The sequence below is a fragment of the Manis pentadactyla genome, chromosome 10, assembly GCF_030020395.1.
Source record: "Manis pentadactyla isolate mManPen7 chromosome 10, mManPen7.hap1, whole genome shotgun sequence".
NCBI lineage: Eukaryota > Metazoa > Chordata > Mammalia > Pholidota > Manidae > Manis > Manis pentadactyla.
Window position 1 is genome coordinate 48522645 of NC_080028.1, and position 25468 is coordinate 48548112.

The 25468-nt window shown below is 35.4% G+C and overlaps 1 pseudogene; it reads right to left on the minus strand.

The window, feature by feature from the left end:
• Positions 1-1079: 1079 nt before the first annotated feature.
• Positions 1080-2039, minus strand: LOC118913866 (olfactory receptor 6C2-like; annotated as a pseudogene).
• Positions 2040-25468: the final 23429 nt, after the last annotated feature.

The window sequence follows — 25468 nt, forward strand, 5'->3', positions numbered from 1 at the left end:
CAATATGCAAAGATAAGAAGACACATTGATAAACCAGGAGTGCGTTACTGCAGAGAGAGCACCCTGCTAGTATGCAGCTGGTATACTCCCAATTTCAGTGTCCTTTCTCCTCCTGCCCTCTGCAAACCACACTGCTGCTTGTGGGATGAACATGCCTCAAGATGAGAAGTCAGGCCTCAAGATTTGCTCCCTATGAAATGTTCATCAATTTACTCAGTCTTCTGTCTACATTTTGATACAACTAAAACATATTTATAGGATTGGCAAGGGCATTAATAATAATGTTTGAAAACAGTTAGACATAATATTAGTAGTTCATGAAAAGTAATTGCTTTCAAAATTATGCCATAGAAATTATTTAAAAGAGTGTTAAATGGTGATTTGAAAGCCTGTCTTTAAGTTTTAAGATAAATAATCTCTGAGTTTTTAATTTAATGTAGGATGTGATCTTTCCAATTTTTCTTAAATAATTAATTCTTTGTCCATTTTGTCTGTTAGCTAGCAGAAGTAATGATTGACATTAAAAGATAATAATGTAAAAGGCAGGAGTATTATCAGCAGAGGCCCCTTTTTCCTTTTTATTGCTTTCTTGCTTGTTGGCTTTCTCTCTCTCTATCTGTCCTTCTTCCCTCCTTCCCTCCCTCTCTTTCTCTGTCCCTTCATTTCTTTAATCTTTCTTTCTTCTTTCCTTTCTTCACTGACAACACTCTGTTACTATTTATGGTCATTTTGATAACGTTGCTTCTGGGGAAAAGTAAGTGCTATTACAACATAATGTATCTTCTAGATAATCTATATACTTTTAAATACTATTACTTTCCTTCCTGAACCAGAGCATTGAAAAAAAGTTTGGGTAAGAACTGAACAAATTTAATTACTTGGAAATATATTTTATAGTTTCTCAATGAGGGAAAACACTTATGAGGTTGGTTTGAAAGGAGAAGGAGTTTGCTTAAGTTGAGAGTAGGATGCAGTATTACATGTCTCTGATAAGGTTACTATGACTGAATTATAGGTACAAAGTATTGAAATAAGTTATCAACTGTAGTTAAATATTTAGAGTACTTTCTTCTTTCATTTTACTTTGATTCATCAAAACTGATGTTTTTTGAGAACAATGCAATCCTCCTTAGAGAGTCATTAAAAGCTTGTTTCACTTGTTTATTCCTCAGGGTGTAAATGAAGGGGTTCAACAAGGGGGCAACAGATGTAGTGAGCACTGAAACGCCTTTGTTTATGGCCACTTCCTCCTTTGCCGAGGGCTTGATGTAGATGAAGATGCAGCTGCCTTAGGCGATAGAAACCACAATCATGTGGGAAGAGCAGGTGGAAAAGGCCTTTTTTCTCTGTTGGACAGAGGGGAACCTGAGAATTGTCCTGATGATGTGTGTGTAGGACAGTATCACACACAGTAGAGTGATGATGAGTGTGAATACAGCCACAAGGATAACCATTTCTTCTATTACCCGTGTATCTGAGCATTAGATCTTTAGGAGGGGACCTGCATCACAACTAAAATAGTCAACTGCATTAGAGTCACAGAATTCAAGCTGGAGGCCCAAGCTAAGGGGTGGGAGAATGATCATCAAGCCAGACCCCCAACAGCAGAGGACTAATAAGGTACAGACCCTACTGTTCATGATGGTCATGTAATGCAGGGGTTGACAGATAGCAATGTAGCGGTCATAGGACATGGCTGCCAGGAGAAAAAATTCGGTTGCTCCAAAGAGAATACCAAAAAATATTTGACTGGCACAAGCATTGTAGGTAACGGTAGTGTCCCCAGTTGACATGCTGTACAGGAATCTAGGAATACAGGCAGTGGTAAATGACACTTCTAAGAAGGAAAAATTTCCGAGGAAAAAGTACATAGGGGTTTTCAGATGGGAGTCTACCAATGTGAGGGTGATAATAGTCAGGTTCCCTATTACACTCAAAATGTAGGTGAGAAATAGGAAGATAAAAAGCAGGATTTGCAGTTGAGGATCATCTGTGAGTCCCAACAGGATAAAAGTTGTTATTGCCGTGTGGTTTCTCATCACTGACCCTTGATCTCTGCTCAGTAAGAAAATAATAATCAAAGTAATTTTATGAGGTAGATATTCAAATTTTGCAGCACAAGATTAGGCATATAAAAACCAAGCAAACCAGCTACATTAATTTTTTCTTTTCACAACATAATCAATAATGCCACTATTCCTATAGTCTTCTTGAATATTCCAGTTATGAGCAGCAGATTTATTCCTTCAGAATTCGTGTTGTAAAATAATCCAACTTTTTATGAGATCATCCTTAGCCCTTCAGAATATAAAAATATTGCTGATTGTAATTCGTTACATGGATTGGATTCACAAATACTTTAGAGGAAAAAAGATGTTACCTTATGTGTACTTAAACATTCTTTATCCAACAAACCTTGGATATGGGGCATATCCAGATAATTAAGAACATGAGTTCCCTTCAATTGTGACTCTCATAATATTGTTTTAAGGGTAAGATGCATTTCTCCTGGAAAAAAAAAACAATTATAACAATATACAACTCACGAGACTGAGATCTTCCTTTGTCTCTTTATTTTTCTCTGCCTGCATTCCTTATTCTTAACTCAAAGATGGTTTGATGTACACCTATTTTATCTATAGGATAAAAAAAATTTTGTGTTCAGGATTTACAAAAGGAGTATCTTCATATGTATTCAGTGATTTTTCAGTTAATTGACTGTAGTCCCATTTCTCTGAAAGCCCCGAAAGATGGCCTTTGAATTTGACTTTACATTTAATGTTACAATTCTCCATTTGCTGTTGTTTTTTGCATGTTTATTTTTTTCTAGAAATCTCACGCCTGGACCTCTTGCTGGTTAAGTATGTAGAATTTTTCCAGGTGTCCAGAATTTGCCTTCATGGATTTTTTCAAGACTATGGTTGTTTTGCTTTTTGCTTTCCTTTCTTTCTCAAAACTGAAATCACCCATAGTGTGCCCACAGATTCACTCTCTGATCGGAGAGACTGTGGAATGTGGCTTTTTCTTCCTCCTATTAGAGCAAAACCACTTAATTCTACATCAGGACTTTATTCTTCATGGCTAATAGAACATCTGAGACAAGCTATTTTAAATGGAACTATTCTATCCAGTGGATACTATTTGCAAAGTACAGGGCTAATGTCTGTATCATAAAACTCACCTCATATATGCAAAAATTGTCACTGTGGTTATTTATGTAATGTTTGACTTTTTTTCTTGCAGAAAACCTTGCATTTCACTAGGTTATTTAATGTGTGTAACTGTCTGGATTAGAATAACCAAGAGGATTTCATTAAGATAAGTTCCTAAACACAGATAGACCTAAAAAATTCTAGGCAGGCAGTAGGGGAATATGGTTTGGTGCCAGTGGAGAAATAAAAAATTTGAAATATTATTAGTATGGTGATCGAGACTATCATGGTCATATTGATAGTTGAGATCCACCCAGACAGTTAAGGAAGTTTGTTGACCTATCATTACATATCCCTACTCTCTCCTAATTAGTGCTGACCATTATGTCATATGCAATCACTTGATTTACACATTTACATTACAATTTCAGATATGCAAGTACAATGAGTAACATAGTAACAGTCTTCTTTTCCCTGTATTTTTAGTCTTCTTTTGTTGATATTGTCTGTGACCATTATGTATATTCTTCAGTAAGAAGAAAAGGGCGTATTTTTGTTCACAGAGCAATAACCACTCCTTTACTTAACAGCACTAATTTCTTAGAGCGGTACCAGTGAAAATTTGTCCTATCTGAAACAGTCTTGGGAATTCCTGCTACTTCTCCATCACTGACTGAAATCGAATTTTGCCAGGAAACATCAGTGTGCTTGTTATATGAGTTTTTCCTCAGTTGGCTTTAATATATTTCCTGCAAAGGACATGAGACCTGGGAAAATGACATGTACCTTATAAAAATCCCATGAGATATATATGGCAAGACCAACCTTGATTTAAAGAGAGTGTCACAGGAAAATGGACACTCATGCAGGGAAGCTAATGAAAAACTCCAGTAAGGGAAGTGGTGTAGACCTGTCACAACTACGATGAAGACACTGACAAAGCCACTGGCTAACATTACATCAAGACAGCCTGTCTCATAGTTACCTTTTACTTCAGCTCCCAAGGTTTTTCAAGAAATTCACAAATAGTGGAAACTATTTCCTTACATGACCCTCCATCCCCAAAAGAACGTGCTTTTTGTGAGCCTCTCTTACCAAGCACTAGCTTATACTAGGAAAGAAGAGCAGAGTTCTTTGTTTTCAAGCTCTCTGAGGCTCTTTGTATCCCTCAATCCTCTTTCTTTATGCAAATGCTATTTTTTCTTTTGTTATATAGGATCAATTTATTAACAGTTTCTCTTTTGGGGAAGTAAAATAGCTTGCAAGTAATTTACTATGACTAATTTTCCTTGTCCTTTGATTTTGGGTCCGTCAAAGAATTCTCTCTCAATTACTTCAGGGCTACAAAAATATAATAAGTAGAACAAATTATGAAGTTACTAAAAATTGACATCCTTGCTGTCACCTCCTGTTTCATACCCCCCATCCCCAACCCCCGAATATACACTAGGCAAAAACTGCTGAGGGAAATAGCCCCCTCAGCCTTGCTCTCCTGCGCAGCGCTTCCTGAACAATGAAGGTCCTTTCTCCTCAGGCACCCGATTACTCTCCACTGACTAATTTAGATTCTAAGGGATTATTTCCATTGAACTAATAAATGCTTAGGAGAGCCTGAAGTATTTCTGCTTAAGTTGTTCATCACAAAAGAGTATTTACAATTTAGAAAATGTTGACAGTTTTGAGTAGTGTAATATTGTTTTGGGACATAAATTCCAGGGATTTGGAAGGTACATCTCTATATATTCTTGAATTTGTACTGCAGGGGTTACTACTTAGGATAGAAATGTATCCCTGTCTATGACCTTAGTCTTACAAAGGACTACTGAGGAGTACACAACATGCCTACTAAAATTTTCCATACTGAAGTTTGAAAAAGCTTAACTAATCACAATATAGAAGAAAATGTCAACAAATATTTCTTCCTCTTCTCTCTCAAAAGGGAAAGTAATTCTCATCTCTACCTATGGCACTTACTCTGATACTTTTCATGGTTTCAGCTGGCAGCTCCTTACTGTGTTGAAGTGTCAAGGGACGCGTGTCTCGGCACAGGTGTAACAGGATCATCAACCCGCACTTACTGTCCAGGAATTTTCTCGTGGCTCTCGAGTTCTTCAAGTTTCCCATTTTCCTATCACATAAAGACTCTCATTAGATGATCCTTTATTTTAATCCTTGGGAACATTTCCCCTTGGTCTCTAACCTGAAGGGAAGACAACCTAATATAAGGGAGGAGAACAAAAGAACAGCCCTTGGGTTTTGGAAGAGCTCCAATTGCTCTGAGCAGGGAGGTGCTTTCCTCCTCCAGAACTAGGGATAGTCATGCTCTTCTGCTCAGTCTGCTGGGGGTGCCCTGGGACCTCCTCACTGAGTGAGGGAAAGGATCCTCAGTGGCCTAGGTTCTAGTGCCACTAATGAGGCTTTTGCTTAATGAACTTTGGCAAAGCAACTAAAATAGCAGCCAGGATATGTCCTTTGAGATGTTTAAGACAGAACAGCAGCATCAGACAGAGGCCAGGGCCCATCCCACTGGTGAGAAAAAAAAGCAAAAGCGTGGTTCACTTCCTCACTACACTTTCTAAGGGAATGGGTGGGGGAGATTTTATTAATTAAAATATTTACCTTTACCTAATTTCCCATAATTGCTTATGAAGTATCTAGTTAAAATGAAAATACACACTGAGAAAAACTGCTAGGTACTCAGTGATATTGTGGAGTGAATTTATGTTTTTTTTAATCACAGGAGCATTTATCTGCACTGGAAAAACAGGAAAACTTATATTGTAACAGACATATTCTTTATGCAGCCTACAGGAAAGGCTTCATAAGATTATAGCCATATGGATGACTCAAAAATAAGTTCAGTCACTAAAAACCACTGACCTAACAATGATTTCTGTTGGAAATATCTGCTCCTGAGATTCTGAAACTTGTTTGTTTAGAAATAACCCATCTGAGGACCAAGGACCCCTTTATTTATTATTTAGTTTTGAGGTTTAGCACATAAATCAGATATAAATCTTAATAGTGTAAAAACCTCTTACCCTAATCAGAGAAGTCACAAAATTAATGATTTCAAAGCAAGAGTGGTAACTATTTTAACAATATTTTACTTTCAACCAGAGAGAGCTTGAAAATATTTCTTAGGCATAAAGGGGGACAAAGTTCCTGGTTTGAAAATCTTTCCAGGGTGTTGGAGATGCAAAAATTCAGAGTTCTAGGCTCTCCCAGAAGACCATTCAGGATAAGCAAGGTCATAAGCTGAGAGCCAAGTAAATCCCACACAAACCTTTTCTAAACAGATTCTCTGCATCAAATTAGCCACTAGGGTTCTTATTAAAGAATCAGCTGGAGCTATTATTAACCCCCAGAAGAGTAGCTGTAGTGGCCATTCATTTACTTTGATCTTTGATGAATCTATTTAACAGTTTTCTCTGAGAAACAATTTGACATGATTTATTAGATAAAGACAGAGATCTGAGTTGTATTCTTTGAATACTGCTTTTCATAGTTTACATACAGATCATCTATATGTAGTGAAAAGTTATCTCTGCTGCACCATCACATAATTCTTTAAAAAAAAAAAGTGTATCTACATTAAAATCACCTGATATGACAACTTACATAACATTGATAATATTAATTATCCTTGTAGTTTCTTAAAATATAAAAATCTTTGAAGAATGCAAGCTATTTTCATAAACTTTGCCTCTTAAAAACTAGCATTTTAATGAGTGGAGAAAATGAAGAATATTTTGAAACAAGGGCTATCCAGAGGGTACAGGGCAGAGCATGTTACCCTGTAAAGTTCTAGGAACCACTGGGGTGAGGAGTAATGGATTAAGGAAGTTAGGAAGGCCAAAAACAGTGTTCTTCTTGTAATTAAAATCATCTATTGTACTTATTATGATGTGTCACCACAACTCCTAGGAATGTCAAAGTTCTCCAAAAAATCATTGTCATTTCTCCTTCCAATATGGCACCAGTATACTTTGTAGTTTAAGTGTACTAACTGGTTTTACCGTGAGAGAGAGGATCCTGCCCTAATCTCTGAAGTGGGTAATTGTTTTAAAGGAACAAATGACAACTAATCATACAGCAAGTTAATTGAGTTTTGCTAGGAAATTTAAAAGTAAATTGATTTCTATTCAGTTTATATAAGAGACATTCAGATCCTGGACATACTAGTTCAAAACTAAAAATAAAAAGATGTGGAGGCGGAGCCAACATGGCGGCGTGAGTAGGACAGTGGGAATCTCCTCCCAAAAACATATATACTTTTGAAAATACAACAAACACAACTAGCCCTAAAAGAGAAAACAGAAGACGCAGGACAGTGGCCAGACTGCAGCTACACCAGCGAGAACCCAGCGACTGGTGAAAGGGGTAAGATACAAGCCCCGGCCCGGCGGGACCCGAGCGCCCCTCCCCCCAGCTCCCGGTGGGAGAAGAATAGGCAGAGCGGGAGGGAGACGGAGCCCAGGACTGCTGAACACCCAGCCCCAGCCATCCGGGCCAGAGCGCAGACACAGTACATGCCCAGGGGGCCCTGGATACTGGGGGAACAGGGTGTAAGACCTCTGAGCGGGTGCTGAAGCTGATGCCCCTGTGACAAAGAAAAGCGGGGGCTTTTTGAAAGTCTTAAAGGGACAGGGACTTAAGAGCTTGACGGAAACAACCCAGGTCACAGTACAGCAGCTGGAAATTACAGGGAAAACAGGGTGCACTAACCCCCTGGGCAACAGCTCTGAGACCCCTCACAGAGGCAAACAGTCAAGCAGCCCCCCCATCCATTACCCCACCGGGCGCTGCGAAAGCAGAGAAGCAGCCTGAGACAAATTCCGCCCACAGAAAGGGAAATTTCTCCCTTCCGGCCAGGCAAGACACAAAGACCCACTCTACACGCAATTACCCAACACAAGCCACTAGGGGTCGCAGTTGTCCCAGTAAAGAAAGGCCAGTACCAAGTGAAAATTTTGGCCCTCCCAGCTGACAGTCAATAGCACCTGTCAACATGAAAAGGCAAAAAAATATGATCCAGACAAGACTAACCCAGACAGCTTCAGCATCTGCTACATCTTCCCCTGAGAAGGAACCTGGGGAGATAGATTTAGCCAGTCTTCCTGAAAAAGAATTCAAAACAAAAGTCATAACCATGCTGATGGACTTGCAGAGAAATATGCAAGAACTAAGGAAGGAGAATTCAGAAATAAAACAAGCTCTGGAAGGACTTCAAAACAGAATGGACGAGATGCAAGAGACCATTAATGGACTAGAAAACAGAGAACAGGAACGCAGAGAAGCTGATGCAGAGAGAGATAAAAGGATCTCCAGGAATGAAAGAATTTTAAGAGAGCTGAGTGATCAATCAAAAAGGAATAATATAAGAATCATAGGTATTCCAGAAGAAGTAGAGAGAGAAAAGGGGATAGAAAATGTCTTTGAAGAAATAATTGCTGAAAATTTCCCCAAACTAGGGGAAGAAATGGCCTCTCAGACCACAGAGGTACACAGAACTCCCATGACAAGGGATCCAAGGAGGGCAACACCAAGACACATAATATTTAAAATGGCAAAGATCAAAGACAAGGACAAAGTATTAAAAGCAGCCAGAGAGAAAAAAAAGGTTACCTAAAAAGGAAAACCCATCAGGCTATCATCAGACTTCTCAACAGAAACCCTACAGGCCAGAAGAGAATGGCATGATATACTTAATGCAATGAAACAGAAGGGCCTCGAACCAAGACTACTGTATCCAGCACGAATATCATTTAAATATGAAGGAGGGATTAAACAATTCCCAGACAAGCAAAAGTTGAGGGAATTTGCCTCCCACAAACCACCTCTACAGGGCATCCTACAGGGACTGCTCTAGATGGGAGTACTCCTAAAAAGAGCACACAACAAAACACCCAACATATGAAGAAGGGAGGAGGAGGAATAAGAAGGGAGAGAAATAAAGAATCATCAGACTGTGTTTATAATAGCTCAACAAGCGAGTTAAGTTAGACAGTAAGACAGTAAAGAAGCTAACCCTAAACCTTTGGTAACCACAAACTTAAAGCCTGCAATGGCAATAAATTCATACCTTTCAATAATCACCCTAAATGTAAATGGACTGAATGCACCAATCAAAAGACACAGAGTAATAGAATGGATAAAAAAGCAAGATCCATCCATATGCTGCTTACAAGAGACTCACCTCAAACCCAAAGACGCGCACAGACTTAAAGTCAAGGGATGGAAAAAGATATTTCAAGCAAACAACAGAGAGAAGAAAGCAGGTGTTGCAATTCTGGTATCAGACAAAACAGACTTCAAAATAAAGAAAGTAACAAAAGACAAAGAAGGACATTACATAATGATAAAGGGCTCAGTACATCAAGAGGATATAACCATTATAAATATATATGCACCCAATACAGGAGCACCCACTTACCTGAAACAAACATTAATAGAACTAAAGGAGGAAATAGAATGCAATGCATTCATTCTAGGAGACTTCAACACACCACTCACTCCAAAGGACAGATCCACCAGACAGAAAATAAGTAAGGACACAGAGGCACTGAACAACACATTAGAACAGATGGACCTAATAGACATCTACAGAACTCTACATCCAAAAGCAACAGGATACACGTTCTTCTCAAGTGCACATGGAACATTCTCCAGAATAGACCACATACTAGGCCACAAAAAGAGCCTCAGTAAATTCCAAAAGGTTGAAATCCTACCAACCAACTTTTCAGACCACAAAGGCATTAAACTAGAAATAAACTGTTCAAAGAAAGCAAAAAGGCTCACAAACACATGGAGGCTAAACAACACGCTCCTAAATAATCAATGGATCAATGACCAAATCAAAATGGAGATCCAGCAATATATGGAAAAAAATGACAACAACAACACTAAGCCCCAACTTCTGTGGGACACAGCAAAAGCAGTCTTAAGAGGAAAGTATATAGCAATCCAAGCATATTTAAAAAAGGAAGAGCAATCCCAAATGAACGGTCTAATGTCACAACTATCGAAATTGGAAAAAGAAGAACAAATGAGGCCTAAGGTCAGCAGAAGGAGGGACATAATAAAGATCAGAGAAGAAATAAATAAAATTGAGAAGAATAAAAAAATAGCAAAAATCAATGAAACCAAGAGCTGGTTCTTCAAGAAAATAAACAAAATAGATAAGCCTCTAGCCAGACTTATTAAGAGGAAAAGAGAGTCATCACAAATCAACAGTATCAGAAATGAGAAAGGAAAAATCACGACGGATCCCGCAGAAATACAAGGAATTATTAGAGACTACTATGAAAACCTATATGCTAACAAGCTGGGAAACCTAGGAGAAATGGACAACTTCCTAGAAAAATACAACCTTCCAAGACTGACCCAAAAAGAAACAGAAAATCTAAACAGACCAATTACCAGCAAAGAAATTGAAGTGGTAATCAAAAAACTACCAAAGAACAAAACCCCCGCTCCAGATGGATTTACCTCGGAATTTTATCAGACATACAGGGAAGACATAATACTCATTCTCCTTAAAGTTTTCCAAGAAATAGAAGAGGAGGGGATACTCCCAAACTCATTCTATGAAGCTAACATCACCCTAATACCAAAACCAGGCAAAGACACCACCAAAAAAGAAAACTACAGACCAATATCCCAGATGAACGTAGACGCAAAAATACTCAACAAAATTTTAGCAAACTGAATTCAAAAATACATCAAAACCATCGTACACCATGACCAAGTGGGATTCATCCCAGGGATGCAAGGATGGCACAACATTAGAAAGTCCATCAATATCATCCACCACATCAACAAAAAGAAAGACAAAAACCACATGATCATCTCCATAGATGCTGAAAAAGCATTTGACAAAGTTCAACATCCATTCATGATAAAAACTCTCAGCAAAATGGGAATAGAGGGCAAGTACCTCAATATAATAAAGGCCATCTATGAAAAACCCACAGCCAACATTATATTGAATAGCGAGAAGCTGAAAGCATTTCCGCTGAGATCGGGAACTAGACAGGGATGCCCACTCTCCCCACTGTTATTTAACATTGTACTGGAGGTCCTAGCCACGGCAATCAGACAAAACAAAAAAATACAAGGAATCCAGACTGGCAAAGAAGAAGTCAAACTGTCACTATTTGCAGATGACATGATACTGTACATAAAAAACCCTAAAGACTCCACCCCAGAACTACTAGAACTGATATCGGAATACAGCAAAGTTGCAGGATACAAAATCAACACACAGAAATCTGTGGCTTTCCTATATACCAACAATGAACCAACAGAAAGAGAAATCAGGAAAACAACTCCATTCACAATTGCATCAAAAATATAAAATACCTATGAATAAACCTAACCAAAGAAGTGAAAGACTTAATATTCTGAAAACTACAAGTCACTCTTAAAAGAAATTAAAGGGGACACTAACAGATGGAAACTAATCCCATGCTCATGGCTAGGAAGAATTAATATCGTCAAAATGGCCATCCTGCCCAAAGCAATATACAGATTTGATGCAATCCCTATGAAACTACCAGCAACATTCTTCAATGAACTGGAACAAATAATTCAAAAATTCATATGGAACCACCAAAGACCCCGAATAGCCAAAGCAATCCTGAGAAAGAAGAATAAAGTAAGGGGGATCTCACTCCCCAACTTCAAGCTCTATTATAAAGCCATAGTAATCAAGACAATTTGGTACTGGCACAAGAACAGAGCCACAGACCAATGGAACAGACTAGACAATCCAGACATTATCTCAGACATATATAGTCAATTAATATTTGATAAAGGAGCCATGGACATACAATGGCGAAATGACAGTCTCTTCAACAGATGGTGCTGGCAAAACTGTACAGCTACATGTAGGAGAATGAAACTGGACCATTGTCTAACCCCATATACAAAAGTAAACTCAAAATGGATCAAAGACCTGAATGTAAGTCACGAAACCATTAAACTCTTGGAAGAAAACATAGGCACAAACCTCTTAGACATAAACATGAGTGACCTCTTCTTGAACATATCTCCCCGGGCAAGGAAAAAAACAGCAAAAATGAACAAGTGGGACTATATTAAGCTGAAAAGCTTCTGTACAGCAAAAGACACCATCAATAGAACAAAAAGGAACCCTACAGTATGGGAGAATATCTTTGAAAATGACACATCCGATAAAGGCTTGACATCCAGAATATATAAAGAGCTCACATGCCTCAACAAACAAAAAACAAGTAACCCAATTAAAAAATGGGCAAATGAACTGAACAGACGGTTCTCCAAAAAAGAAATACAGATGGCCAACAGACACATGAAAAGATGCTCCACATCGCTAATTATCAGAGAAATGCAAATTAAAACTACAATGAGGTATCACCTCACACCAGTAAGGATGGCTGCCATCCAAAAGACAAACAACAACAAATGTTGGCGAGGCTGTGGAGAAAGGGGAACCCTCCTACACTGCTGATGGGAATGTAAACTTGTTCAACCATTGTGGAAAGCAGTATGGAGGTACATCAAAATGCTCAAAACAGACATACCATTTGACCCAGGAATTGCACTCCTAGGAATCTACCCTAAGAATGCAGCAATCAAGTATGAGAAAGACCAATGTACCCCTATGTTTATCGCAGCACTATTTACAATAGCCAAGAATTGGAAGCAACCTAAATGTCCATCGATAGATGAATGGATAAAGAAGATGTGGTACATATACACAATGGAATACTACTCAGCCATAAGAAAAGGGCAAATCCAACCATTTGCAGCAACATGGATGGAGCTGGAGGGTATTATGCTCAGTGAAACAAGCCAAGCAGAGAAAGAGAAATACCAAATGATTTCACTCATCTGTGGAATATAAGAACAAAGGAAAAACTGAAGGAACAAAACAGCAGCAGAATCACAGAACTCAAGAATGGACTAACAGGTACCAAAGGGAAAGGGACTGGGGAGAATGGGTGGGTAGGGAGGGATAAGGGGGGGCAGAAAAAGAGGGGTATTAAGATTAGCATCCATAGCGGGGTGGAAGAAAGGGGAGGGCTGTACAACACAGAGAAGACAAGTAGTGATTCTACAACAGGTTGCTACGCTGATGGACAGTGACTGTAAAGGAGTAGATAGAGGGGACCTAGTATAGGGGAGAGCCTAGTAAACAAAGTATTCGTCATGTAAGTGTAGATTAATGATTAAAAAAAAAAAATGCATTTCCTATGTGGTGACCTCTAATGAGTTCTACACAATGATATAAAGGACATATAAAAGTGTAGGCAAAGGGTCTGTTTGTGTTTATACAGAGGATCAAAGCCTAATTTGGCTACCCCGAAAATGAACTAAGATACGATATGAAAAAGAACTTCCAACATCAGCACTCTCGGGAAGACTCATGACAGAAGATGATCAGAAAAAAAAAAAAAAAAAAAAATCTTCAACAAAGATCCACGCACTGTCACAGGTGTAGATGCACTCATCCCACCAGTTCCTGGACTTGCCATGGGAAAGATGAAGGAGATATCTAAGCTGGCCTGTGCATACATTAAAACAAAAATTGGACTTGATCTATACTGTTGGAACTCAACCAAGAATTTGGAGAAGTGCAAATTGTAGCACTCCAAAATCTTACAGCCACAGACTATTTATCGTTAAAAGAACATATGGGATATGAACAGTCCCCAGGAATGGGGTGTTCTAGTTTATCTGAATTCTCTCAGACTGTTTAAGTTCAGTCGGACAATATCCACCATATCATAGATAAGTTTTCACAAATGCCTAAGGTGCCTAACTGGTTTTCTTGGTTTCACTGGAGATGGCTGGTAATTACAGGTATGCTTTGGTTAGGTAACTATATTCCCATTATGTTAATGTGTGTGCACAATTTAATTAGTCGTTTAAAACCTATCCATGCTGAAGTTACTCTACAAGAAGATATGTCAAAGAAATAATCAATCTTCCCAGGTTTTCTTCTGCCTGCTACTTCTATAGCTTTTCTTCTTCCTACCTAATCACAACCTTTAAATAGAACTCGTGCCACATGTCGAATTTACCGAGTATCATAATTCTTCCAAGTGGTAAAGACACCTCAAGACAAATGCTGGGCATAGAAGCCACAGGGCATAAATATGCAAAGAAGTAAAAAGCTAACCTTTTCAAACAATAAGGCTTCTCTCTCACTTACCAACTTAACATTTCCCTGTATGGCCCCGGAAGATGACTGATTAGCCAGAGACGGGTAAGATTCCTCAAGGGAGGAACAACCTAAGACAGGCACAGTCGCAGGGGGCCATCTGGTGAGAAAATGGGGAGCAGCAGAGGTGAGGCTTAGAACCTCCCCCCTCATGTTCTGAGAGAAATCTTTGGCATACATGGATGTTTATTGCCCTCATCTAGCTCGGATTAACACATAGTCTACAGGCACACACCTGATCATCTACATTTGCTCTCTTACAACACTAAACTCTGTTTTCTACCTTTATCTTGTATCTACCTACCACTTCAGCATTTTATTAAAAATAATAATAATAGAGAAATGTGGTATCCACATATAAATCAAGTTTAAAAATCAAATGAATATTCATATTTGAACTGACTGTGTATAGTTCATAATGCATGAACAAACCGAAAGCTTCTGTTATGACTGACCTTGCACTGTTCACCATGTAACTTATTCACTATGTAAGAATTTGTACTCCATGTAAGAATTTGTTCGTTATGCATCAGAAGATTGGAGACTGACGAAAATTAGGCTTGGGGTGGATTAATGATTGTGCATTGAGTATTGACCCCCCTATACAGAAATTTATTGTGGTTAACAACTATTTGATCAGTAAATATGAGAGATGCCCTCACAAAAAAAAAAAAATATATATATATATATATAAACACACTTCCAATTGTAAAATAAATAAGTAACAGGGATGTAATGTATAGCATAAGGAATATAGTCAAAATATTGTAACAACTTGGTATGGTGATACCTGGTACCTAGAATTATCATGTATATAAATGTTGAATCACTGTGTTGTACACCTGAAACTAATGTAATGCAATGCTGTTGTCAACTACCCTTCAATAAAAAAAAAAAAAAAAAAAATTAAAGGTGATAAGCAAATAAAAAAAAATAAAAATAAAAATAAAAATAAAAAGATGTGAGTATGTTAGTAAAACTGTGATCACTGAGGAAGAACTATAAAACAACTACTAAGCATAAGCAAGAATTAGGTAGTTCTTAAACTCTGTTTTTAAAATATTATGAAAATACATAGTGAAGATACATAAATGGAAAATTTAGGGACAGAATCTTTATCTGCAGAGGACATGGATGAAAGTATTAAATATAGACTGAACAGATTAATATTCCATGATGTAAATGGTGTGAGTCAAGACCCAAACCTACATAGGCACCAAAACCTACATTAAAGTTATAATAATCTTGTAAAAGGCACTTGATACATTATAGAAATTCCAGTGTGTATACAATTGACAGTCACACAGTCAGTTGGAGGAAAACATGATACAAAGTTTATAGATGATACATCTCTGTAAATCTATGCAAGAGTTCTGAATGAATATGTCCTTTTTCCTTGAAATTTCATTTCCAAGAATTATAATGAAATCATGAAATAATGCTTATAAAAAGATGCTTTTTGCCAACAGTTTAACAATTGTAGAAAACAAAAAGAATGCTGGGAACTAAATATGTTATACATTTATAAAGCTGTTTCAATATAGGTGAAGTTTTGAAATAATAAGAATTTACAAAAATAAAGAGGAATTAAAAAATAAGTTATACACAGTGTTTTGAAATTAAATAGAATTCAATCAGGTACATTTATTCTATAGAGATTTAAAAATATTTATAATACATATTTTAAGATGAATAGTATTATGTATTCAAATACATAAATTTCTTGATCTCCACTTTGAATATCTTATAGATTTCTCAAGAAAGCAAAGAAAGCCAGCAAAAAACTATTTATCTGCTTGTCAGTTAAAACAAGGAAGAGATGCCAATTAACAACTTGGCCAGCATGGAAGGTAATAATATAAATAAAGCGAGTGATGGTTTCGTGGTATACATGATGTTATTCACTAGTAAAATTGTTATTTCAAATGCAAAGAGAAAAAAATCTCCAATGTTAAATATGGGGACAAATACATTTTAAATAATTAAAGTGGTAACAAAGTCATTTCAAGATGAAACCCAAAGAGTAAAGTAGGTAGTTTTGAATGTACAGACAAATCAATAAGATATCTATGTATTTCTTCAGTAATATGTCCTACTATTAAGTCTAGGATTGCTAGTTTTGGTGGCTATCCCAGTAATAAGGAAAACAGTCCCTGATATCCACAATCTAGCTTACTCAGAGTAAATGCTAAAATGGCAGGAACAAATACTTGTTATGGAAGCAAATGAGGGCCAGTTAACACAGACAATACAGTTTTAGAAGACTTCCCAATATAAGTGATGCTCAAAGTGAAAATCACAAATTAATAGTTGTATCTGGGTAATTTAGGAGACTGGGAAATAAAGACAGAGTGTGGAAGGACACAGATAGGAGGGGAGATTTTTTTCTAGACAGATAAATGTGAAGTGCTTACTAAAAGACCTATGAGATGATAAATTCTCAGTAAATATAATCTTATCTTTTGACTGTATGGAACGTGGAGTAGAAAGAAAATATGGGCTACTCAGAGCAAAAGTCCAATTTAGAATTTTGTGGTTTTGATTTATCTGTAAGAATCCAGAAAAATAATAGAAATAACAGCTGACATATATGAAGCACACATCATGCATCATTGAAAAACTGTGTAATTTTTAGAATCAAAAACACGGGAATCTAAAAATTGTCATTAGCCATGGTTTAAAAATGAGTTATATTGCCACATTAAAAATGGAGAATTCTTAGGGAAAAAAACACAAAATCTTCATGAAGGAGATGAATTTTAGAAACATGATGATGAATATACACAAAAGCCTGAAGTTTAGTAAATGCATATATTTAATTATTGAGATATAAACAGGTGTATAAAATGTTTTAAGCATAATATGAAGTGTGACAAGTGAGATATTCAATTATATGTCACACAATTATGAATCATATTTGTATATATTTATGGGTATAGTCACAGAAGGTATAGCTGGGAAAGTTATGCCCCAAAATATTTAATTAGTTATTTTCATGCTATGTTATTGTACAATTATTTCTTTTGGTTTATTAGATTAAGGCTTTTTAATGATACACATTTTTATTTAATAAAATCAAAATTAAGTTGGAAAAGAATGACTTATAATTTTCAAAATGCATTATATGATAGAAAGAATAAACCAGACTTTTATCTTAAAATATTTAAGTCCTATATTTGGCCTAGCATCTTGTGTCTGCTGTTTCCATTGCAATGTCCTTTATTTGAGAATATGTTTCCAACATTGTTCCCTGTGAAACACAGGAAGTTTTCATAGGGTCTTTGGTACCTGGGTCTCCAAAGATGTATAAAATATTTATTTGTTAAATAAATGAAATTTGGATTTTTAGTAAATATAATAAATGTTAAACTTGGTATTGTAAGACGCTTACAAATCAAGGAATTTATGATTTTTCTAAGCCTTTTGTGGCAGACTTTCATTTAAATGTTGCCAGGCATTAAGAAAATATTTGTAGACTTCTAATTGCACAAAGTCAATTAAAGAAACTTCTACGGTTACTGAGGAAGTTTCCTCAGGTAGTATTAAGCAATAGTTACTTTGTTCTTCAGTAAGTTACCCCATTCAGTCATCATTTGAAATAAATTACACACTACAATGATTTCTGTGTATATTAAATGCTTTCAGAATGTTAGAGTCAGAGGAGGGAGTCAGAAAATTGATATTCATTTTTAAAAAACAAAACAAAGTGGAAACAAAACTACCATTGGTCACATTGGTGAAACAGAAACCTCACCTTAAAACAGATTTGGAAAGCCTATTTAATGACAATGCAACTATTTGCTTTGCAGCTTAATTTTATCAAGTTCTAAAATTTCTAGCAGAAAAGCATAAAACCAATTATGAAGATTTAGTATCAACTAATGAATAGATCAGCCTATGGGTATAAATACAAGTGACACTAAAGTATATTTATGAGTCAGTTCTAATTGTACAAGTAAATTAAAGCTATAACATTAAGATTAAGAATGTAAATATATAGGAAGAAATATAGCAAAGGAAAAAACCTGTATTTTTTACCTTATAATATTTATAGTTAAAAACCTATAAGGATGTATTTCCAATGACTACAAAAAAATTACACAATCAAGGAGTTCTGTCAAACAGTATATGGACAATATTCATAAAAACAAGAAACAGGAAGGGAAAATATGCATAGCCTTACTAATCATTGTTTATCATGTCTATACTTTTTACATTATCATTTATTCTGTTTTAATTCATGTGCTGTAAAATGCAATGTCTTAAGTGTTCTATGAAATTTGACTACTGTAAACACCAAAGCAACCAGCCATCCAAAAGAAGATATGGACTTTACCACAGTGGACTTCATGTCACTGCTTCAACAACTGTCTCCCACCTGCCCATGAGGATTATCACTGTTGTGATTGTTAGCCATAGATATGTTTTTCCTGTTCATGAACTTCATATAAATGGAATCATATGCTATTTTTTTGAGTCTTAGTATTTTTACTCAGCATAATGGTATTGAGATTCACCATTTTTGTTGCATGCATTAGTAGTTTTTCTTTTCATTTTCATCACTTAGTCCTGGACTTAACGATTTTAGCCATCCTAGCAAGTGTGAAAGGGAATTTCATTGTGACTTTAATTCATATTTCTCTGGTGACTCATGATGTTGACAATTTTTCTTGTGCTATAAGGCATTCATATGTCACCTGTTGTGGAGAGCCCAAGTATTTTGTCCATTTAGATTGAGATTTTTGTTATTTGATATATAGAAGTTCTTCATACATTCTCAATGTCAGTCCTTTTCCAGTTATATATGGTCCAAATATTTTTCCAGGTTTACTTGCTTATTATATACTTTATGGTGTGTTTTGTGGAGGAAAAGTGTGCAATTTTGATGTATCCTAGTACATATATTTTTTCTCTTATGATTATCAATTTTGGTGTTCTGTACAAGAAATCTTGCCTACTTTGAGGTTGTGAAGATTTTCTCCTGTTTACTTATAGAAACTATATTGTTCTATGTGTTAATTTACCACCATTACCCATTCTAACTTATTTCTTGGGAATAGAGTGTGATTAAAGTTATTGGTTTTTTTTCCCTCTATGGACATCTAATTTTTCTTGTGTTATTTATTCAAATTCCTTTTTCTTTCCCCATTTGATTGGGATGAAATCAATTGACCATATTCATCTGGGTATAAATGTGGACTCTCCAAGAGATCATCTCAATGATCTATTTTTGATCCTCATGAAAATACCATATTGGCTTAACTAATGTTATTTTATAAAAAATATTAAGATAAGGTAGTAAAGACATCGAATTCATTTTTATATTTTTAACTATTAACCTAGCACTTATAGATACATAGCATTTTCTTATAAAATTTTGTAATTTGTCAGTTTCTTCAAAAAATTCTGCTGCATTTTGCACTGAAATTGCATTGACTCTATGGAACAATATGGAAATAACTGACTTCTTAACAATATGCAATCTTCCAATTCATGAACATGGCATACCACTACCACTAATTTCTACAGCTAGAAGTTATAGCGTTGTACATCTTTCATTTTACTTTTTCTTTGGTATTTGATGCCAAAAATTCTATTTAAATAGTTTTTTTCCATTTCCCAGTTACTTGTTGCTAGTATAGAAAAATACTATTGTTGTTCATTGACTTTACAAACTAGAACTATGCTAAATTCACTTATGAATTCAAGAAGATTAAAAAAATAAATTCCATAGGGTTTTCTAACTAAAAACAATATTAAATATAGAAAATGACAACTGTATTTATTTGTTTCTAATTTTTATGTTAATTGTTTACAGAAAACAAATACACAAATAGATGAATGGATAGCTATAAATAAATGGTAGATAGATGATTGATAGATTCAGATAAAGATTCTAAGAAAATAGTAGTTTTCACATTTCCAAATTCTTGTGCTCTTTGTTTCTGCATACCTAGGTTCTTTTTGGTATCATATTTTCAGCACAAAGAACTTCTTTTAGCATTCTTTTAAGTGTAGTTCTACAGGAAATAATTTATCAGTTTTTCTTTATAAAAATGTCTCACTTTTCTTTCGTATCTGAAGGATACTTTTTTTGAATAAAGAATTTTAGGTTGACAGGTTTTTGTGTTGTTTTCCCTGTAAACATGATATCATTCCATTGTCTTTTTACTGGAAAGTTTTCTTTGTGTTTAGTTTATTCCAGCTTCCTAAGAGATTTTTCTCTGCCCTGTTAGACTGCCCCCATTTTTGGAGATTGGTTACCCTGAATCCTATGTAGATTTCAGATGTTTTAGAAGGTTTCTCTCAGCTCTCTGCCTCATTCACCACCCTTCTGCATTTGAAAGCTTGAAATGTACTGCGAAGACATTTAACTTGGTTTGGGGACATTATCTGTTACTTCTCCAAAGTGTTGACATACTAGCCCTCTTACCTGGTGTGGACTTGTGGGTAAGAGTTGCAACTGAAAACTCACTCTGACTGGGTAACCTTGGAATTCCAATTTGTTAGAAGAGCTCTTATGCACCACTACAAGTTAATTAATATTTTGACTGGTTTCTTCATACCTATGGGCAAATACCTCATCTTCATTCCCTCTGTCATTGATGAGAGCAGTTGACAGTCATTTCTCTCCTGCAAAGAGTATATTACCTTATGTAGTTTACTTGGGTGTGCTTAGATCCTCAGGTCTCTAAATTTCTTTAAACTGTGGTTTTGTTAATAATCTGGTTTGTATTGGTTGTAGATGTGGGAACAGCTTACTGTGACTCCATGTGAGCAAGAGAGGATATTGCACTACTTGCCTTTGATACTTCCCTATTTGTTTGAAATCTTTCTGAATTTTTTAAAAACAGTAAAGAAACTGGAGCTCAATGATGAGACAATGACAGTTACAACCTTCATTCTCCTTGGTCTGACAGATGGCCCTCAACTTCAGAGTCCAATTTTTATGTTTCTATTTCTCACTTATGTGTTGAGTATAACTGGGAATCTGACAATCAAATTCCTCGCTTTAAGGAACTCCCATCTTAAAATACCCATGTACTTTTTCTTTATTAGAAATTTTGCCTTATTACAAATTTCATTTACATATGCTTGTATTCCTGTTATACTTGTACAACATTCCAATAAGTGAAAGATCAGTAATATAATATTTGTGTCATTCAACTGTTTTTACTGATATTTAATGGGTAACGAAACTTTTTCTTTTGGCCACCATATGTCCTGTGATTGATATGTAGCGATATGCAAATCATTGCATTATGTAATCATTATGAGCAATAGTTTGTGGAAGGCTTGTCTTCAACTGTTGGATGACTGGTGTGTTGATCATATTCCCACTTCTTATCATGACAGTAAATCTAGAATTCAGTGACTCAAATGTAATTGATTACTTCGGCTTTTAGAGCAGATGGTGATAGCCTATGCTGTATTGGCATTCATTATGACCCTTCTGTGTGTTGTTCTGTCCTGTATACACAATTATCAAGACCATTCTAAGATTCCCCTCAGCTCAGCAAAGGAAAAGGGGCTGCTCTACCTTTTCTCACATGACTGTGGTTTCCATTACCTATGGAAACTATACCTTCATCTATGTCAAACCTTCAGCAAAAGATTCAGTGGCCATTATTAGCAGTGTAATGATGTCCAATATTGAACCCATTCATTTATATTCTGAGAAACAATGAGACAAACCTTCAGTGACTCATTCAGAGAAGCTGCATTACCCTCAAAGAAGCAGGGGAATGTTGACGTCTAAGAACCAAGTTTTCAAAAGATACAGATTCCTAAACATAAATTTTTTAAGTTACAATATAATTCTTCCTCATCTGTGCTGTAATTCAGGTTAACTTCCACAAAACATGTTAAAACCCAAATTTCAGTTCATTGTTTACTCTTCTTACAAATAAACCTCTCTTAAGATAACATCCCTTATCACAAAACAAGGCTATATATTCATAGGAAATGTATTAATTACTTTACTTTTTATTCAGCTTAACCAAAACTACAAAATAGTACCAAAACAAAAATTGGTGCCTAATTCCTGAGTGATGTGTTTAAAATGAATTGACACTACTCTGCCATAGAGAGGTGGTATTTTGAATCCAAAAAGGAAAAAAATAAATAAAAATAAATAAAAAGAAGACTCAGCACGACTATGTCAGGCAGACACACACATATATGTGATATTTTAGGTTCTGGATAGTTGCATGGAACTAAACCGTCACATAATCCTTCCACTAAGATGTAATGAATGATTGATGTTGGCCAAACATGCAACAGCACTAAAATGAACAAATGACATGATCATCCAGAATATTTTGGATTTTTTTCTCTATGGTTATCCAGACATACTCTATGTTTCTCATTGTTTTCTATGCCCTTGAGACTTATGGGACATGTGAATTTTGTAAGTAAATTCCCTTGACCTCTGACTTCATTTCCCTTAAGGGACAGGGCCATTAATGACTCCCCATGTTGGCACACCTGCACTACTATATCATATCTTCATGATTTTCTTTAACACCAGAAAAATTTTAGTAGTCTTTAAAAACCTTTGCTGTAATACATTCTTTAATTCACAACAGAATGGCAAGACTTTAATAATTCCTCCTTTATATCATAAAATATTCAGACCTGGGTTTTAGATGAATAAATAATTTGAGGCTCTGGAAGACAAATACACTTCAATCTTTAAATAGTCTCCATGATATGAAAAACAATGAACACTCATTCAAACCAAGTCATCTTTGGAATCTCTTATAATATTATTTCACATCAGAAAAAAGTATCAGAATTAAAATTACTTAATCTCTATTATTTCCCACATTAAATTCCTGGGAGTTTAAAGTTTTGATCTTATCTCTAGTTCTTTATCTCTTTTAATGCAAATATGTATTGAATCCAAACCTTAAGAATTATGTTTATAGTCTATGTAATAGTCTATACTCGAGACTATTTCTAGGAGAAAAGCAAGTGGGGTAGTCTAACTCCTGCTTGAGAGTCTCAATATTGTTTTGAATCCTTGAGACTAAAAGTCTACCACTGTACGTAACAATCTGGCATCTTTTGAGTTCAAGAATTATTTATAGATGTAGCTTACAGATCTAATTAAAGCAAAGGACCAAAAACTCTGGAAAGCTAAACAGAAATTTGGCTCTTAGTGTGCATTTCTAATTTCACTTTTTGAAATTACTTGCTCACTATTAAGAAGACATGTGATGAGTTAATACTGATGCTCTCAGTGCTCTCAGTATCTAGCATTGACATAAATACTGTCTGGCAAACTATAACTTACCATATGGACATTTTTCTGAATATATTCTAAGCTAGAAAATCGATCAAATATGAAAAGGAGATAAATTAAATTTTAATTGCTTGATGAATCTGGAAAAATAAAGAAATAAAACCAAAAGTGAGATAAGAATTTACATATGGACTATGTGAATAGTAAAATGTTGAAAATGGACAGCTTTCATTCTGAGATCAGGGATAAGACAATAATGTTCTCATTCTACATATCGCTTTAACACTTTATAGAGGGTTCTAGCTCATGAAATAAGACAAGGAAAAAATCAGGCATCTAGAATGGATAAGAAGAAAGTAATCCCTTTTTATTTGCAGACCACATGATTATCTATCTAGAAAATTATGTTTAATCTTTTCAACAACTACTAGAACTTTACAACTACTAGATTTTTACATATATTTGAGTGGATAATCTCCTAGAAAATCACAACTCACCAAGAATGAGACATTATTAATTCAAATACTATTATTTTTCCATTCCTATAAAAAGTAAATGCATCTGTAAAGAAAAGTCTTCCCATAATTTAAACGTCAATCCCAGATAGCATTCCGATTATTCCAAATATCATGAATCTAACACAAGCTCCTCAAAAACTGGAAAAAGAACAAAACAATCTCATTCTAAAAGCCCAAAACAATCTGATGTGAAAACCTGATGAGCATATTTAAAAGAAATAAAATTCACTGGCTAATCTCTCTCATGATAATAGAGACAACAATCCTAAGTAAATATTAGTAAATTAGTGTAATGAACCCAACAATATATGAAAATGGTCATATATCATAAAACATTCAATTTCTTTCTGAAAAAGCCAAGCCAGAAAGAGTGACATTAAAAAGATGATGAATAGATGGTCCCAGACCTCATCTCCACACAGAAGCAGATTTAACAGCTATATACAGATGGGAATACAATTCAGACCTTGAGATTTCAGGTTAGAGGTTAGAGCACTCTGGTTATACACAGAAACAAGAAAAGATGCATTGAAAAGGGTAAGAGGAACTGTTCACTTTACCCACATTATGTTTTCCCAAACACTGCACAGCACAAATTCAAAAAAGACTTTACATTGAAAACTGTCACAAGACACAAAAAGGTCCTTATATAATGATAAAGGTCAAGTCAACAGGAATATATAACAATTATAAATATATATGTACCCAACATCAGAGTACCTAAATATATAATGCAAACATTAACAGAACTGAAGGATTCTGTTCAGCAATACAGTAGTAGTAGGAGACTTCAAATATCCCATTTTTAACAATGATGGGATATGCAGAAAGAAAACCAGTAAGGAAACGATGGACTTAAACAACAGTACAGAACTATTGGATCTCCCAGACTTACACAGAACATTTCACCCAAGTGACAAAACACACATTCTTCTCAAATACACACTGAGCATTCTGTGCTACAGATGACATGATAGATCACAAAACAAGTATTAAAACAAGTTTGAAATCATTCCATGTGTCTTTTCTGAACAAAAATGGAATTAAACTGGAAATTGATAACAAAAAGAAAATAGAAAAACTCATAAACATATTGAAATTAACAGCAACTCCTGAACAATCACTACGTCAAAGAAATCAAATGAAAAATTGGAAAATTTCTCAAGACAAACAAAATTGAAAATAAAACATTCCAAAATTTAAGAGGATGCAGCAAAAGCAGTAGTAAGCAGGATTTTGTAGTGATAAATACCTACTTAAAAAAGAAGCCATATCTCAAATAAACAACCTAACAAGAAACTACAATAGAGAACAAATTAAGCCCAAAGTTAGCAAAAAG